The sequence below is a fragment of the Ranitomeya variabilis genome, chromosome 3 (assembly GCF_051348905.1).
Source record: "Ranitomeya variabilis isolate aRanVar5 chromosome 3, aRanVar5.hap1, whole genome shotgun sequence".
Classification (NCBI taxonomy): domain Eukaryota; kingdom Metazoa; phylum Chordata; class Amphibia; order Anura; family Dendrobatidae; genus Ranitomeya; species Ranitomeya variabilis.
The window spans coordinates 75,278,623-75,295,877 of NC_135234.1; the positions used below are offsets into that span (position 1 = coordinate 75,278,623).

Below are 17,255 nucleotides of genomic sequence, written 5' to 3' on the forward strand. Positions count from 1 at the left end.
CCCTGGGAACCATCAGGGATACCTTCCAATACTTGAGTCCCATTGACTTGTATTGGTATCGGGTATCGGTATCGGATCAGATCCGATACTTTGCCGGTATCGGCCGATACTTTCCGATACCGATACTTTCAAGTATCGGACGGTATCGCTCAACACTAATCACAAATTAAAAAAAATATTACCTCAATGATTAGTTGGGAAACATTAATGCTCATCCTCCTATACCAAGACATGGCTAACACCTCACTACCAGAAACTCCCTCACAATAGATCACAATCAGGACACCTCACAATGGCTCTTCACACCTCACAATGGCTCACAATGGCTCTTCACACCTCACTAACCACACCCCTAAGCTCTTGGCTGTGAGATCACTTCCTGCTGGCCATGATTTTTCTGCACAATAAACGCAGCAAATAATGCTACATGCGTTTTTGCTGCGTTTTTGCAGCGTTTTTTCCATCACCCATTCATGTCAATGGGTGAAAAAACACTGCAAAAACGCAGCAAAAACGCTGAAAGAAGTGACATGCCCTATGTCCAAAAAACGCAGCAAAGCAGAAAATACTGATCAAACAAAAACCCAATGTGTGTGCATGAGATTTCTGGAATCTCATAGGCTTTGCTGGTACTGTAAAAAGCAGCTGAAAATTAGCATAAAAAAACGCAGCAAAAATACGCAGCAAAAAAGTCCTGTGTGAACGTACCCTTATAGTTTTGACCGATCACTTTGCTAATAATACTAATATTAGAGTCATACATTGGTGATTGTGGGATGCTGTCATTACCTTTTTGTACCCCGCTCTACGGCATTGTTTGTCTTGTTCCCCCTTGTTGCACCTTTTTTAATGTTGCCTTATCATTGCCCTGTTTCAATATGGCGTGGATACTAGTTTTTAGTCGTGCGCGCATGCGCCTGTTTGCTTGGCGGTGTGAGCGCTCCTTCTTGCCGTCCGGCATGTGATCACGTGGGGCCCTGCGTGTTTCCGGTGCTGGCGGCCATCTTGGATGTCGCTCGTGCTGCCCGGCATTCAGGTGTGGCGGTTTGATGGTTTACACACTTCCGCATATGGCGGTATATAAAGCACACCATATAGATGGTATACTTACCCCCTGATGAAGGAGCAGTCTGCTCTGAAATGCGCGTCGGGGTCTGGTCCGGCTGCTCATCCTATTTGCTGATCCTGCAGGTGTTAGGTACGTGAAATATGCTGATATGGCAATTATACAGCAATGTTATGTATAATGTCCCCATGTTTAGGCACTGATCTATTGCATTGTTTCTAATCAACATGGATATTTGCTCTAACATATCGCACCTCTGCAAGTGATCTGGCTATGGGTTGGTGTCTTGGCCCGGTTTTGTTTGGCCGTGTTTATATGTGTGCCCTTTTTCCCTGTGCCATACTGCCTTTTTTGTCTGGTGGTTTTAACTATTTGCATTAATAAATCTACTTTTTACTGGACCTCTATGGCTGTTTGTTCCTTTTTTCTTTTTCCTTGTTATGTTTTGGCAGCTGGTCCTCATTGGTCCTTTATGTATATTTGTTTATTCTCAGCCCTGGGATGATACATTGGTTACTCACAATCATTTTATTAAATATGCTTACTTCAATATTATTTTGCTGTATACAGGGCTACAGATACTCACTGTGCTGTTTGGTGACATGGTGTCTATCACATTCAACATGATGCCGAGGAAGCAGAGGAAAGAGTTGTCTCAGGAGATTAGAAAGAAAATTATAGACAAACATGTTAAAGGTAAAAGTTATAAGACCATCTCCAAACAGCTTGATGTTCCTGTACAGTTGCACATATTATTCAGAAACTTAAGATCCATGGGACTGTAACCAACCTCCCTGGATGTGTCCGCAGGAGGAAAATTGATGACAAATCAAAGAGACTGATAATACGAATGGTAACAAAAGACCCCAAAAAAACTTCCAAGCAGATTTAAGGTGAACTTCAAGCTCAAGGAACATCAGTGTCAGATCGCACCATCCGTTGTTGTATGAGCCAAAGTGGACTTCATGGGAGACGACCAAGGAGGACACCATTGTTGAAAAAAATCATAAAGCCAAATGGAATTTGCCAAACTACGTGTTGAGAAGCCACAAAGCTTCTGGGAGAATGTCTTATGGACAGATGAGACAAAAATTGAACTTTTTGGTAAGGCACATCAGCTCTATGTTCACAGACGCAAAAATGAAGCGTATCAAGAAAAGAACACTGTCTCTACTGTGAAACATGGAGGAGGCTCTGTTATGTTCTGGGGCTGCAAAGGTTGTCTAGAATCTGTGCAGGGTACAATGAAATCTTAAGACTATCAAGGGATTCTAGAGAGAAATGTGCTGCCCAGTGTCAGAAAGCTTGGTCTCAGTCGCAGGTCATGGGTCTTGCAACAGGATAATGACCCACAACACACAGCTAAAAACACCCAAGAATGGCTAAGAGGAAAACATTGGACTATTCTGAAGTGGCCTTCTGTGAGCCCTGACCTAAATCCTGTTGAGCATCTTTGGAAAGAGTTGAAACTGAAACATGCAGTCTGGAAAAGGCAACCTTCAAACACGAGACAACTGGAGCAGTTTGCTCTTGAAGAGCAACAATTTTGACCACGTGTGTATCTATTTGTACTCATTCCATAGGTGCAACTTGGGCAGCCGGACAGGGTCCTAAGAAGTAAGGGGTCCAATTCCATCTCCAGAGCAGGTGAAATTATGCATTATGATGAGCTATTGGACTGCAAAGGGCCCTTATATTGTTCTTGCATAGGGGCCGTCTTTTCTCTGTGTCCCCCCATGCTTATTCTATGCTATTATATGTCCTAAAGACCAGTGCAAAGTATCTGGTTACCATCTCATTGCACACATCATTTAATGCAGGGAAATCAGGGAAACCCACGATGCCTTGTAATGAAAAGTTTAATGACATTTCTCTATTTGCATGCAGGGTGGCTGAAATGCCTCAGTTCATGCTATCATTTATAGATTTGATACCTCACCATTATGTTTAGAGAACATTACAAAAATGTCACGTAAAATGGCACTTTAAATCTTGAAAAAATATGGAATTTTAGGTTCTCTGCTGTGTAAGTGCATGTCATTGTATGAATTAAGTAGATTAAGTGGAAAACATCTGATTTAAGTGTTTTGTTGTAATAACATCAGATATTAGGTCTATTGAAATTAAATATCATAGTAGAAATGTTAAATGTTGATTTGTGACATACATCAACAGCGCATCAACTAAAATTTGTAATGCTCCATCTATTTTTCAATCTTATATTCTATGATTTTTTTTATTAAAAAGAACAAATACATATCAGGTATGTTAGGGTATCCTCCTTTGTATAACAGCAGGCTCTTCCTTGTGAATAGAGAAAAATTGCAACTGATGAGAACATCATTCACAGTCACACACAGTAGTTAGGAAAGGGTTCTCCTAACAATATTGAGTTACACTAGCTTATAAAGGTTGTTACATAAAATGAGAATAATGGGGATAGGGGAAAATATGTGTAAGGGGATTGAGAGCTGGCTCAGGGATAGGAAACAAAGGTTGGTTATTAATGGAGCACACTCGGACTGGGTCGCGGTTAGCAGTGGGGTACCACAGGGGTCAGTATTGGGCCCTCTTCTTTTTAACATATTTATTAATGACCTTGTAGGGGGCATTCAGAGTAGAATTTCAATATTTGCAGATGACACTAAACTCTGCAGGGTAATCAATACAGCGGAGGACAATTTTATATTACAGGATGATTTATGTAAACTAGAAGCTTGGGCTGATAAATGGCAAATGAGCTTTAATGGGGATAAATGTAAGGTCATGCACTTGGGTAGAAGTAATAAGATGTATAACTATGTGCTTAATTCTAAAACTCTGGGCAAAACCGTCAATGAAAAAGACCTGGGTGTATGGGTGGATGACAAACTCATACTCAGTGGCCAGTGTCAGGCAGCTGCTACAAAGGCAAATAAAATAATGGGATGCATTAAAAGAGGCATAGATGCTCATGAGGAGAACATAATTTTACCTCTATACAAGTCACTAGTTCGACCACACTTAGAATACTGTGCACAGTTTTGGTCTCTGGTGTATAAGAAAGACATAGCTGAACTGGAGCGGGTGCAGAGAAAAGCGACCAAGGTTATTAGAGGACTGGGGGGTCTGCAATACCAAGATAGGTTATTACACTTGGGGCTATTTAGTTTGGAAAAATGAAGACTAAGGGGTGATCTTATGTTAATGTATAAATATATGAGAGGACAGTACAAAGACCTTTCTGATGATCTTTTTAATCATAGACCTGAGACAGGGACAAGGGGGCATCTTCTACGTCTGGAGGAAAAAGGTTTAAGCATAATAACAGACGCGGATTCTTTACTGTAAGAGCAGTGAGACTATGGAACTCTCTGCCGTATGATGTTGCAATGAGTGATTCATTACTTAAATTTAAGAGGGGACTGGATGCCTTTCTGGGAAAGTATAATGTTACAGGGTATATACACTAGATTCCTTGATAGGGCATTGATCCAGGGAACTAGTCTGATTGCCGTATGTGGAGTCGGGAAGGAATTTTTTTCCCCAAGGTGGAGCTTACTCTTTGCCACATGGGTTTTTTTTGCCTTCCTCTGGATCAACATGTTAGGACATGTTAGGTTAGGCTATGGGTTGAACTAGATGGACTTAAAGTCTTCCTTCAGCCTTAATAACTATGTAACTATGTAACTATGTATAAAGTAAAGAATTCTCTTAGCTAATGTCCTAATTAGTACTCTTGTACCGTAGATCTAACAGAGTGTCAAACCAGTAGTCAGCACTATTTCTAACCCTAAGAATATGGGCATTGTGTTGAAGATCGTGTAACAAGAAGGTGCTCATGTGTCAGATGCTTCCATGAGGTCCAGGTCTATGCTGTTTTGGTGGTGAAGTAACACTCAAGGTTAGAGGTGGGGGGACACCTGGATGTCCGGGTCCAGTGACCGAACAGTTACAAAAAGTACGAGTTCGGGTACCAGAACAGTACCTGGATCCGAACCCAAACTGGACCCCATTCACTTGAATGGGGGGCCCGAACATCCAGTGTTTGCCATCCTGTCATGTGCATGACAGCTCAGCAAACACCACTTCTGATCGTTGGTGAAATCATCCCCATTAGTCAGAGAGCCACGGTTCCCATGCTGTCAAAAAGCAGCATGAGTGCTCTGCTATGATCGGAGGTATAAAGTTCACCTCCGGTCACTGGTGTCAGCTAATGGGACTACAGCTCCCATCATCAGACGCTTGCTGCCGCTAGTAACAGCGAGAGCAGGAGTGGCTGATGGGGGTATTCATTAGCCATCTACTGCTCTCGCTGCAACCCCCAGCTGTCTGCTTCAGCAAGGCTTCTTATCAAGAATAGAGGGGTCCCCAAGCTGTATTTTTTAATTATTTAAATAAATAATTAGAAAAACTATGTTGGAGCCCCCCATTTTTGACAACCAGCCTTGATAAAGCAGACAGCTGGTGGCTGGTATTCTTAGGGTGGTAAGGGGCTATTGATATTGGCCACCTCAGCCTAAAAATAGCAACCCGCAGCTGCCCAAAAAAGGCATATCTATTAGATGCGCCAATTCTGATGCTTTGCCCTGCTCTTCCCACTTGCCCTCTAGTGGTGGCACGTGGTTAATACTTGTGGGGTTGATGTGAACTTTGTATTGTCAGGTAACATCAAGCCCATGGCTTAGTAATGGAGAGGTGTCTGTAAGACACCTCTCCATTACTAATCCTATAGTGGTATGATATATGGTATAAAGTCCTTTACTAGAAATAAAACAAAACACACTTTTACTTTTTTATTTAAAAATAACAAACACAGTTATACTCATCTAATGCCTAATTCCACCGAAGCTCTCGTTCTCCTGTAATAAAGCTAAAATAAAAAACAACAATATACCATACCTGTTTGTCATTCTTTCCCACGCCGTCATCCATGTCTGGGGATAAACAGTTTTCAACGTGAACGGTGCCAAGATGTGACCGTCCAGGCTGAGAACCACTGATGATTGAACTGCTGTGAGCGCAGCCTCAAGGACTGGCGGTGATGTCATCGAGGATACCTCAGTCACTGAGGCTGCTTTCCCAGCTGGGCTGAACTGCGGTGACCTCGGTGAGATCCCAGCTAGCAGCGTGAGAGTTTTTCTCACTCTGCTAGCTAGATACAGATGTTTGTCCCACAAGTTTTCAGAATTTCAAAACTTTTGATGTGGCAAAAAGACTGCCTTCCCCCACAGCCACCAGAGTCACCCAGTGCCCAGTCAACGAGATGTAGCGCCCCTGCCCATGTTTGCTCATCCAGGTGTCAGTGGTAAAATGCATCCTAACAGACATAATTTTTTTAAGGGAACAGGTGATGTTGTCAGCAACATGCTGGTGTAGCGCAGGCAAAGCTTTTTTAGAAAAGTAATGGCGACTGATACTGGGGGACTGTGATAGCCATCAACTTTCTGAAACTGTCTGTATCCACCAGGTGGAAGGCAGCATTTAAGTGGCCAACAGATTAGAGATGGTGGAGTTCAAGCTCTTAGCTTTGCCATGTGTAGGAGGAAACATTCTTTTATGTGACCAGTCATGTCTACTTCCGTAACTGCTGACTGGTTCTCACTCACCCGGACTGTGGTGGGTAAACAATTGTAGTTTCTGTGGCTGGAGACCTGGAATGGTGATGGAGGAGTAAAAAGCTGCAGATTGGTTTGATGAGACTGCCGGTTGTTGGTGAGGCCTGGTATTCTGCATTTTAGCGCAGTGAGATTCACACACTAAGGCATGTTGATTGTGCATTTGCTGGTTCCTGCATGTAATCAAATTATTGCAATTTTTGCCTCTACTGAGTTTTCAGCAAATTTGACAGATAACATATGTTGGGTCATCCTTTGCAGTCTCAAAAACTGCCCAAACTAGGCAACCCTTGCTACCCCTGTGAACTGCACACTTGCAACCCGTGCAGGCCACAGTTGGTGCTGAGGATACAGTCTTCCTTCTCCTCCACCTCCTCTGCTGAGCTACTCAGCCGCTGAGTTAATACCAAGTGGGATGTATCTCATCATTATCCTCTCTGTTCTCACACTCCTCACGCTGAGAGTACCCCCTCCTCTTCCTACCCTGACACCACGGTACAGTCCGCATGCACCTTTAGTATCTGAGTCTCATCAGGATCAACTTCACCCTTTGTGGTTAACGTCTGGTGATGATGGTTTGGATTATGCTCGGATCCTACTTCATCCGGCCGTGTTTACAACATGAAAAAAATTTGTGCTTTCCTCCTTTGGATTCTGTGATTCTTTGGAGCAGACCTCTGATGCCCATGGAATAGAATGTGTGAACAGCTCTGCACAATGGCCCATCTCAGGTTTCCCATAGTCAGTTGGGCGGTTGGAAATTTTTGACTTGGGGGAATCAAGGATTATTGGGGAGGATTGTACTGTGTGTGATGTTAAGGTGGAGCAAGAGGAGGAGAGGAAACTTGATGCAGTGCTTGCCATCCAGTGTAGCACATGCTCTTTCTGAGCCTCATCTGCAAGGTTGTATCGCTGTGCGGCTGTCAAAGAAAGGAAGTCGAGTAGCCCATCCAGTAACGGATGTCAGTGGTCTGTGGATAGGCCGAGATGGTGTTTGTTCAATTTAGCTTTCATTCACATTAGCACATAACCCACGTACACTTCGAACACCAAGCCTATTCTCCCTTCCACCACAACCTCGCTTTTCCCCACTCATGTTGTAAGCAGCTTACCCTCTTGTAACCTGCTGTTTCACAACCTTAGGCCCACAGCTGTCAATCACCTGTCACTAAATGAGAAATCAGTGTTTATTTTCTTAGATAGTGTGCCTGAACAACACTGTTATACCTGACGATTTATAAGTGGAAATCTGGCCTTCTTATTTGCCACTGAAACACAGTTTTATCACAAACGATTTGGAGTAGCTAATTGGGCCTCGTGGCTGCACCCCAATTTTAGGCCTAACGATTTTTAAGTGGAAAAATGGCCTTCTGATTTGCCTCTGAAACACAGTTTCAGCACAAACAATTTGCTGTAGCTAATTGGCCCTCCAGACTGCACCCCGATATTAGGCATAACGATTTTTAAGTGGAAATCTGGCCTTCTGATTTGTCTCTAAAACACAGTTTTATCACAAATGATTTGGAGTAGCTAATTGGGCATCGTGGTTGCACCACTATATTAGGGCTAATGATTTTTAAATGGAAATCTGGCCTTATGATTTGTCTCTAAAACACAGCTTTATCACAAACTATTTGGAGCAGCTAATTGGCCCACCAGGCTGAACCCCAAAATTAGGCCTAACAATTTTAAAGTGTAAATCTGGCCTTTTGATTTGCACTGAAATACAGTTTTAGCACAAACTATTTGGTGCAGCTAATTGTCCCTCCAGTCTGCAACCCTATATTAGATATATTAGTCCACTCTTAACGATTTATAAATGGAAATCTGGCCTTCTGATTTACCACTGAAACACATTTTTAGCACAAACGATTAGGAGTAGCTAATTGGACCTTGTGGCTGTGCCACTATAGTAGGCCTAACAATTTTTATGTGGAAATCTGACCTTCTGATTTGCCGCTGAAAGACAGTTTTATCACAAATGATTTTGATTAGGTAATTGGGCCTCCTGGCTGCACCTCAATATTAGGCCTAACGATTTTTACGTGGAAATCTGGCCTTCTGATTTGCCACTGTAACACAGTTTAAGGACAAACTATTTGGAGTCTCAAATGGGGCTTCCGGAGATTGCCACACAGATTTTGCATCTACTTCAATGCTGGAAGATCGATTTTACACAGGACAGGATCCTATCTACGGTATTTAACTGACAAGCTCACTTTCAGCAACTGCACTAGCACAGGAGTGACCTCTCTGCACTGTGACACTGAGACAATGGCACCAGCAAAACAAGATATCTGCTTTTTATAAGGCCAGGGACATGTGACATGTTGCTGGAATCAACACACATACAGCTAAGGGAAAAAAAGTGCGCGCTGCTCCTATAATCTCTTCACATGCCCATCTAACCTCTCCATACCCCCTCTCCTCATCAAACCCATCCCCCTTGCTCATCATACAGCACCACTATCCTAGCCAAAGTAATAACAAAAGAATTAGTGGAAACGTGATGATTTACTGAACTGTGACCGAATTTTGCCGACTTTGAGTAATAATGCTCGTGAAAGCGAACACGAATCCGAATGTGCTACGTTCGTGCGAAATTTGAGATTGGCGAACGTTTTCCAAACATGTTAGCTCATCTCTAACTAAAAGTCTACTCTTTGAGATGTGATATAAGCCAGGTATGACATTAGGGTGAATCTAAACTACATTGTTTTCAGTGGGGTTGTTCGGCCAACAAGTACATACATTTCTGTAAGTCCTAATCCATTTATAAAGGACAGATGCCGAAGTTTGTGCAACAAATCAGCTGCATGCAAATATACAATTATATTCTTATATTTTATTGCACTAAGGAATCTTAATTAAAGCTGGGTTCACATCTGCATTTGAAACATTTTTTTTTAAGTAAGTTGTCGTTCTTCATAATGGAGACCTAATGATCACCATTATGGTCAATGAGTCTTTTGTGCGCCATTGGTGTTGCTGTTGTGTCTGTCATTTTAACTGAAAAAACTTACAGCATGTGGCATATTTTCTTCCAGTAAAAAATATGGAAAGTGCAATTTAGAGCCTTTGCCAAACTCTAGATCAATACAACATTACTAAGTAATTATTCCTACCTCGGATGTAATGTAAAGAAATCATGTTCAAATGTAAACTTATATGACTAAAGTATAAACTATTGATTTAGTAATTATTCCAGCCCGAATACTGCAGCACAAATATTTTTCTATCACAATAAATGTCACACTTGTTTACATTTTCCACAATTAATATGTAAAAGCTTAAAGCCCTGTACCAATTATCTGACTTTTCCAACAAAGTGTAACAAACGGAAATATAAGATGATTGATTGGTAAAGGATCATGTAGCACGAATATGTTTTGCAGCCAACTGACTAGATTCTGCGTAAGAAGTGACAGTAATTACAGCAGCCATTGGCTCTCGAACAAGCAGTAGCTTCCTGAATTGCAAATAATCAGTGACAAATGACTTCCCGTCTCCTCCTCACATCACGCTCACTGCAAAGATGTAGACACATGTTCACATGCACACATTTGTTGCTTATAATTATTATTATTTATTTATATAATTAATCTCCTCTCTATTCCCCTCGTCACCTGCAAAAGTCGTCTTGTGAAATATTTTAGCGCAGGTTCAACTCGTTTGTCACCGGACACAAAGATACATTCGCTGTCTAGTGATAAAGCACATGGACTTTGGCCATATCAAGTGAAGCAAATGTTCTTCCTATTATCAAGTGGGCAATGAAAGGTCAGTCAAAAAAAATAAAACCTGAGATACATTTGGTATAGCGAAGTCCAAGAACAGAAAACTGTGACATGAAAGCAAAAGATCTGCTTTCTCGGAAACATCGAGAAATCTGAAAAGCAGAATATATATATATATATATATATATATATATATATATATATATATATATATATATATATATACATAAATATATATATATATATATATAAATATACATACTTTATTTTTTACATAGTTAACTTTTGCAAATTTTTATTTACTATAAATTATCAGATAACTGCAACGCCCAATGAGTACAACGCTGGCAAATGACTAGGTCTTAATGCTGGATGTAAGGGCAGCAACAAGAGGCATCTAGGACTCATTGCAAATGTTTTCCAGAGCCTCAAACAATCATTTACCATTTATGATACTAGTGTCCTCCTATGTGGTTAAAGGAAAATGTAAAGCTTGGCCCCATCCTGCCCTAGATTAAGTATGCATCTATAACATTTGCAACCCTATAACAATACTACTTCTCTAGCTTTGTTGCAATTAAGTCTCATGTACATGTAGCACAATGTCAAATGGATGTCTCTTGTAGATGTATAACTTGATTCTGCCCATAGATTTGATTCAATCTAAATAATATCCGTTCAAATTGAAAATGCCCTGATTTGTGGGAAAATACGTTTATTATAATATTCTGAGTAGGGATGAGTGAGCGTGCTTTGTTCTACTCGGATATCACTCGAGTATCTGAGCGCTTACATGTGCTTGTTACTCAGCGAGCATTAGCCGGGACTCAATTTCAAACTAGAAACCCCACTCTGCATGTTTGGCTCCTGTTACACAGCCAATAAGCATGCAGGGATTGCCTGTGCATCACTGTAATGCCATAGCCTTCTTGGTAATGGCATTACTGTGATTGGCTGGCCATGTGATATCATCAGGGTTCACAAATGGATAGGTGCCGCCAGGCTCAGCACACTGAAGCCATTGCACAACTCTGCGACAGTTGTGATTGGAGGAAGAGTGTGCTTGTTCAGGCTTGTATGTGCACAGTTTAACAAATCAGAGTCATGCAGTGTTGATACTGATGCAAAATCTGAGCCATCATACTAATAGCCCAAGGAATAATTTTGTGCTTTGCTGTTTGTATCAACTATAATCTACATTTAGCAGAGGGAGAGAGAGCTGCAGGAGCAGGTAGAGTGGCTGAATATAGTCTCGGTTGTATATGACACTCCAAAAAAAGCATTGAAACATTTTTCCATATTCAATTACTCATCCATAGACTATTACGTGGTATGTGGAACAATTTGGTGGTACATAACAGTCCAAAAAAGCAGTGAAACATTTTTTTTGTATTCAATTACTCAGCCATATACTATTACGTGGTAGGTGATATATTTTGGTGTTACATAACAATCCAAAAAAGCACTGAAACATTTTACTGTATTTACTTACTCATCCATAGAGTATTATGTGGTCTGTGGTACATTTTGGTGTTATATAATAGTCCAAAAAAGCATTGAAACTTTTTTGTATTCAATTACTCATCCATATACTATTACTTGGTATGTCATACATTTCGGTGTTACATAACAGTCCAAAAAAGCATTGAAACATTTTTCTGTATTGAGTCACTCATTCATAAACTATTACATGCTCTGTGCTACATTTTGGTGTAGCTTAATACTCCAAACAAAGCATTGAAAAATTGATTTGGAGTCAGTTAGTCATCCATACAGCATTAGGTGCTTTCTGTGACATTTCAGTCATATATAAGACTATAAAACAGTGTTGAAAAATGTGTCTGGATTCAATTAGTCATCCATACAGTATTAGATGCTTTTTGTGACATTACAAAGGTATATACAACTATAAAAAAGTGCTGAAAAACTTTTCTGGATTCAAATAGTAATCAATACAGTATTAAGTGCTTTATTTTATATTTTTGTAATATATAACACTCCAAAATAGCAATATAAAATATTTATGGATTAAGTGCTTTCTGTTGCATTTCAGTGGTATACAAGCCTCCAAAAAAGTGTTTAAAAATTTGTCTGGATTCAGTTATTCATCCCTAGAGCATTAGGTACTTTCTGTAATATTTCGGTGGTATATAAGACTCCTAAAAAGCTTTAAAAAATGTTTCAATATTCAATTACTCATCCATAGAATATTGTGTCCTCGGGGGTACATTTCATTGGTATATAACCCTTCATAAAAGTTTGAACATTTTTTTCAGTATTTACTTACTCATCCATAGAGTATTACGTTCTCTGGGGTATATTTCTCTAGTATATAACCCTGCAAAAAAGCATTAAAATTTCTCTTGGTATTATATTGCTCATCCATAGAGTATTACATGCTCTGGGGTACATTCCAGTAGTATATAACCCTCCAAAAAGCAGTAAAAAATGTTTCAGTATTGAATTACAGATTCATAGAATATGCTGTGTGGTACATTATAGTGGTAGGTAAAACTGCAAGAAAGAGTTGAAATTTTTTTAAGTATTCAAAAAGTGTTAAAGCATTTTTCTGTATTTAATTACTCATCCATATAATGTCAGCTCAAAGGCGGGCAACTTAATTATTACGAGGGATGGAAAGCCTCTCATATGATGAGAGGTTGGAAAAGTTGGCATGTTTAGTTTAGAAAAAAAGACACCTCAGGAGGCTCTCATTTACATGTATAAATATACGTGTGGCCAGCACAAAGGACTTGCGCATGACTTATTTCTTCCAAAGGCAATACTAAGGACCAAGAGGAATTCACTACGGGTGAAAGAAAGGCGATTCCGGCAGCTAAAAGGAAAGAGTTCTTTACAGTTAGAGCAGTCAGACTGTGGAATTCCCTACCACAAGAGGTAGTAGTGGCAGAAACTATGACAGCTTTTAAAAAAGGGCTGGTGATTTCCTCGATACACATAACATTGTGGGTTATAGTAAAATTGGTGACCAAATGTATAATTGGTGGAGAAAGGTTGGACATGATAGACCTAGGTCTTTTTTCAACCTATATATAACTATGCAGTCTGTGGTACATTTTAGTATTACATAACAGTTCAAAAAAGCATTGAAACATTTTTCTGTATTCAATTACTCATCTATATACTATTACTTGCTCTGTGGTACATTTTGGTGTAATATAACACAATAAACATGGAAGAGCGCAGCATGAGAAGCACCAGGTGGTTTGATTGGGATGTTGCAATGGAAGGTGGGGGGATTAGCCTCTCACCTGGAAGGGTTGTGCACCCCTGCACAACTCCGGTAGCGGACCTCTCCTTGCAATCCTGCTCTGTTGCTCCAGGACTGCTCCTGTGCTGTGCTTCCTGGTCTGGTCATGTGGGCCCGAGATCCAGTCATGTGATGCCACTTCACAGGATGTGACTTCACTTCAGGTCCTGTTGCCTGGAGATGAACTTTATGGCCCCAAGCGGTTCCAGCCACAATCCTTCAAGGGGAGTGTAAATTTTTTTGGGAAAAAATGTGGTCAATTTAAGGAGCGCTATGGCTATAGAGCACACTGCAATAGATTAGTGGTGAACAAACCTTTTATTGAACCACATTTTGGTGTAATATATCACTCCAAAAAACATTGAAAAATGTGTCTAGATTCAACTCGTCATCCATTGACTATTAGGTTCTTTATGTAACATTTTGGTGGTTTATAAGACTACAAAAAAAGTGTTAAAAAATTTGTCTGGATTCAATTAATCATCTATTCAGTATTAGGTGCTTTCTGTTACACTTTTGTAGATACACTACCTCTGTTCAGTGGTAAGATTAGTATCAGTGGTCACAGAGCTACGGTTCCCACGCTGTCAGATGACAGTGTGAGCCAGCAGCTGTAATGGGTGGTAAACAGTTTACCTACGGTCACAGAAGCGTTGGCTGATGTGAGTAGTACTCCCATCATCCTACACATGCTCTCGCTCATAAAAGTGATGACTGATGGGAGTATTCATCAGCCTGCGCTATAAATAAATTAAAAAAAAAATGACTTGGGGTCTGTCCTATTTTTGATGACCAGCATAGCAAAGCTGACAGCTGCTGTGGAGGACAAATACCAGCTGTCAGCTTTATCATGGCTGATTATGAAGAACAAAGGGGTCCCAACAACATTTTTTTAAAAATAGGGCGTGGGGTGTTAGGAGTCGAGTTCCCGCTGCTGCACAGGGGGAATCTCGAACCATGTCTGCTGCGGTCTCCCATTCTTCTCCAGCCGCAGTGGAGTCTGCTCAGCAGAGACATTGGTCCCAGCGTCTTGCTCAGTCCCACTCTGTGCATAGGGTTACTACTGCTTTTCCAGCTTCTGCCATTGAAGCCAGTGCTGGGAAGCGGCGAGCAGACGCTTTTGGGACTAAGTCCTGCTTTTCCCCTTCTGAGCATGCCCAGGGCAAGATCTCCCGTTGGAGATCGAGGGTCACATGCTCAGATACTGCAGCAGATCCCATTGGTCCTCCAGGAAGGTCCTGAAGGTGCTCAACTCTGTGGCAGCTTTCTATTGGTCCTTTTTTGGAAGGTCCTGTTCATGCTGCAGCTATATAAGCTTCGCATGACCGCACGGCCATGCGCTAGTGTAAACGTGTGTGTGTTGATGGGGGCTGGTATTCTCAGGTGGCAAGGAGCTATGGATATTGGCTCCACCAGCCTAAAAATAGCAGTGCACACAGCCACCCTGGAAAAGGTGCATCTATTAAAGGCGCCAATTCTGACGCTTTGCACGGCTCTTCTCACTTGCACTGTGGTGGTGGCAAGTTGGGTTAATATTTGTGTGGTTGATCTGATCTCACCTTTGTATTGTCAGGTGACATTAGGCCCACAGATTAGTAATGGAGAAGCTATTGTCACATATACTGTAGAAATTAGTTTGTGTGAAATTTCTAGGTCCCCAGCCGCCACTATTTCTCCCACTGTGGCGTCCCCGCCTTGTACAAGCATGTGTCCAGGAATAACTCCTGTGCTTTTTCCAACGCAGCAATTGGTATTATCCACTTAACAACTGACACGTAGACAAGCGCTTGTGGCCAAAGATGCAACATTTCTCTGATGGCACAGGTCAGGGTGAGTTCTGTTGTGAATTTGGATTCTGGGCTCCCCCGGTGGCTACTGGTGGAATTGAACTGGTGTCTTCATCTTCTCTGTTCACCTGTTCCCATCAAGATGTGGGAGTCGCTATATAGCCTTGCTGCTCTGTTAGTTGCTTGCCGGTCATCAATGTTATCAGAAGCCTCTCTGTGCTTGTTCCTGCTCCTAGACAACTACTAGATAAGTTGGACTCTTGTCCATGTTTGTTTTTGCATTTTGTTCCAGTTCACAGCTGTAGTTTCGTTACTGTGTCTGGAAAGCTCTTGTGAACGGGAATTGCCACTCTGGTGTTATGAGTTAATGCCAGAGTTTTAAAGTAATTTCTGGATGGTGTTTTTTGTGATAGGGTTTTCAGCTGACCATGAAAGTGTCCTTTCTGTCTTCTGCTATGTAGTAAGTGGACCTCAAATTTGCTAAACCTATTTTCATACTACGTTTGTTATTTCATCTCAACTCACCGCCAATACATGTGGGGGGCCTCTGTCTCCTTTCGGGGTATTTCTCTAGAGGTGAGCTAGGACTAATATTTTCCTCTGCTAGCTTTATTTAGTCCTCCGGCTGGGCTGGGCATCTAGAATCAACGTAGGCATGCTACCCGGCCACTGCTAGTTGTGCGTTAGGTTTAGTTCATGGTCAGCTCAGTTCCCATCTTCCAAGAGCTAGTTCCTATATATGCTTATGCTATGTTCTCTTGCCATTGAGATCATGACAGTTTGACCGGCCCGCAAAGTGTTAATTGTTTGGGCTGAAGCAGGAGAAAAAGAAGTGTTGAAGGGAAATTTTTTTTTTTTTTTTTTTTCTCCCCCTCAGAGTTCTGCTGCCTAGCCCTTAATTGCTGTCTAGCTGCTTCTTACCTCCTCTTAACCCTTGAATGGCTTTGTGTCCACCTGTTTGTAATGGATCTTCAGAGTGTAACTGCAGGTTTGAATAAACTCGCCACGAAGGTACAAAATTTGCAAGATTTTGTTTGTCATGCACCTGTATCTGAGCCGAGAATTCCTTTGCCGGAATTTTTCTCGGGGAATAGATCCGGGTTTCAGAATTTTCGAAATAATTGCAAATTATTTTTGTCTCTGAAATCTCGCTCTGCCGGAGACCCTGCACAGCAGGTCAGGATTGTGATTTCATTGCTCCGGGGCGACCCTCAAGACTGGGCTTTTTCATTGACACCAGGAGATCCTGCGTTGCTCAATGTGGATGCGTTTTTTCTGGCCTTGGGGTTGCTTTATGACGAACCTCATTTGGAGCTTCAGGCAGAAAAAACTTTGATGTCCCTATCTCAGGGGCAAGATGAAGCGGAAATTTACTGCCAAAGATTCCGTAAATGGTCTGTGCTTACTCAGTGGAATGAGTGCGCCCTGGCGGCGACTTTCAGAGAGGGTCTCTCTGATGCCATTAAGGATGTTATGGTGGGGTTCCCTGTGCCTGCGGGTCTGAATGAGTCCATGACAATGGCTATTCAGATCGATAGGCGTTTGCGGGAGCGCAAACCAGTGCACCATCTGGCGGTGTCCACTGAGAAGTCGCCAGAGAGTATGCAGTGTGATAGAATTCTGTCCCGAAGCGAGCGGCAGAATTTTAGACGGAAAAATGGGTTGTGTTTCTATTGTGGTGATTCTACTCATGTTATATCAGCATGCTCTAAGCGCACTAAAAAGCTTGGTAAATCTGTTTCCATTTGCACCTTACCGTCGAAATTTATTCTATCTGTGACCCTGATTTGCTCTTTG

At 41.5% G+C, this 17,255-nt stretch overlaps 1 long non-coding RNA gene across 1 annotated transcript in view; it reads right to left on the reverse strand.

Moving 5' to 3' along the window:
• The window catches only part of LOC143817953 (uncharacterized), a 37,795-nt gene extending 37,315 nt beyond the window's left edge, over positions 1-480 (reverse strand). The window contains exon 1 of the long non-coding RNA XR_013224225.1: positions 183-480. This is a non-coding gene — a long non-coding RNA (uncharacterized LOC143817953). The remainder of the gene's footprint in view (positions 1-182) is intronic.
• Positions 481-17,255: the final 16,775 nt, after the last annotated feature.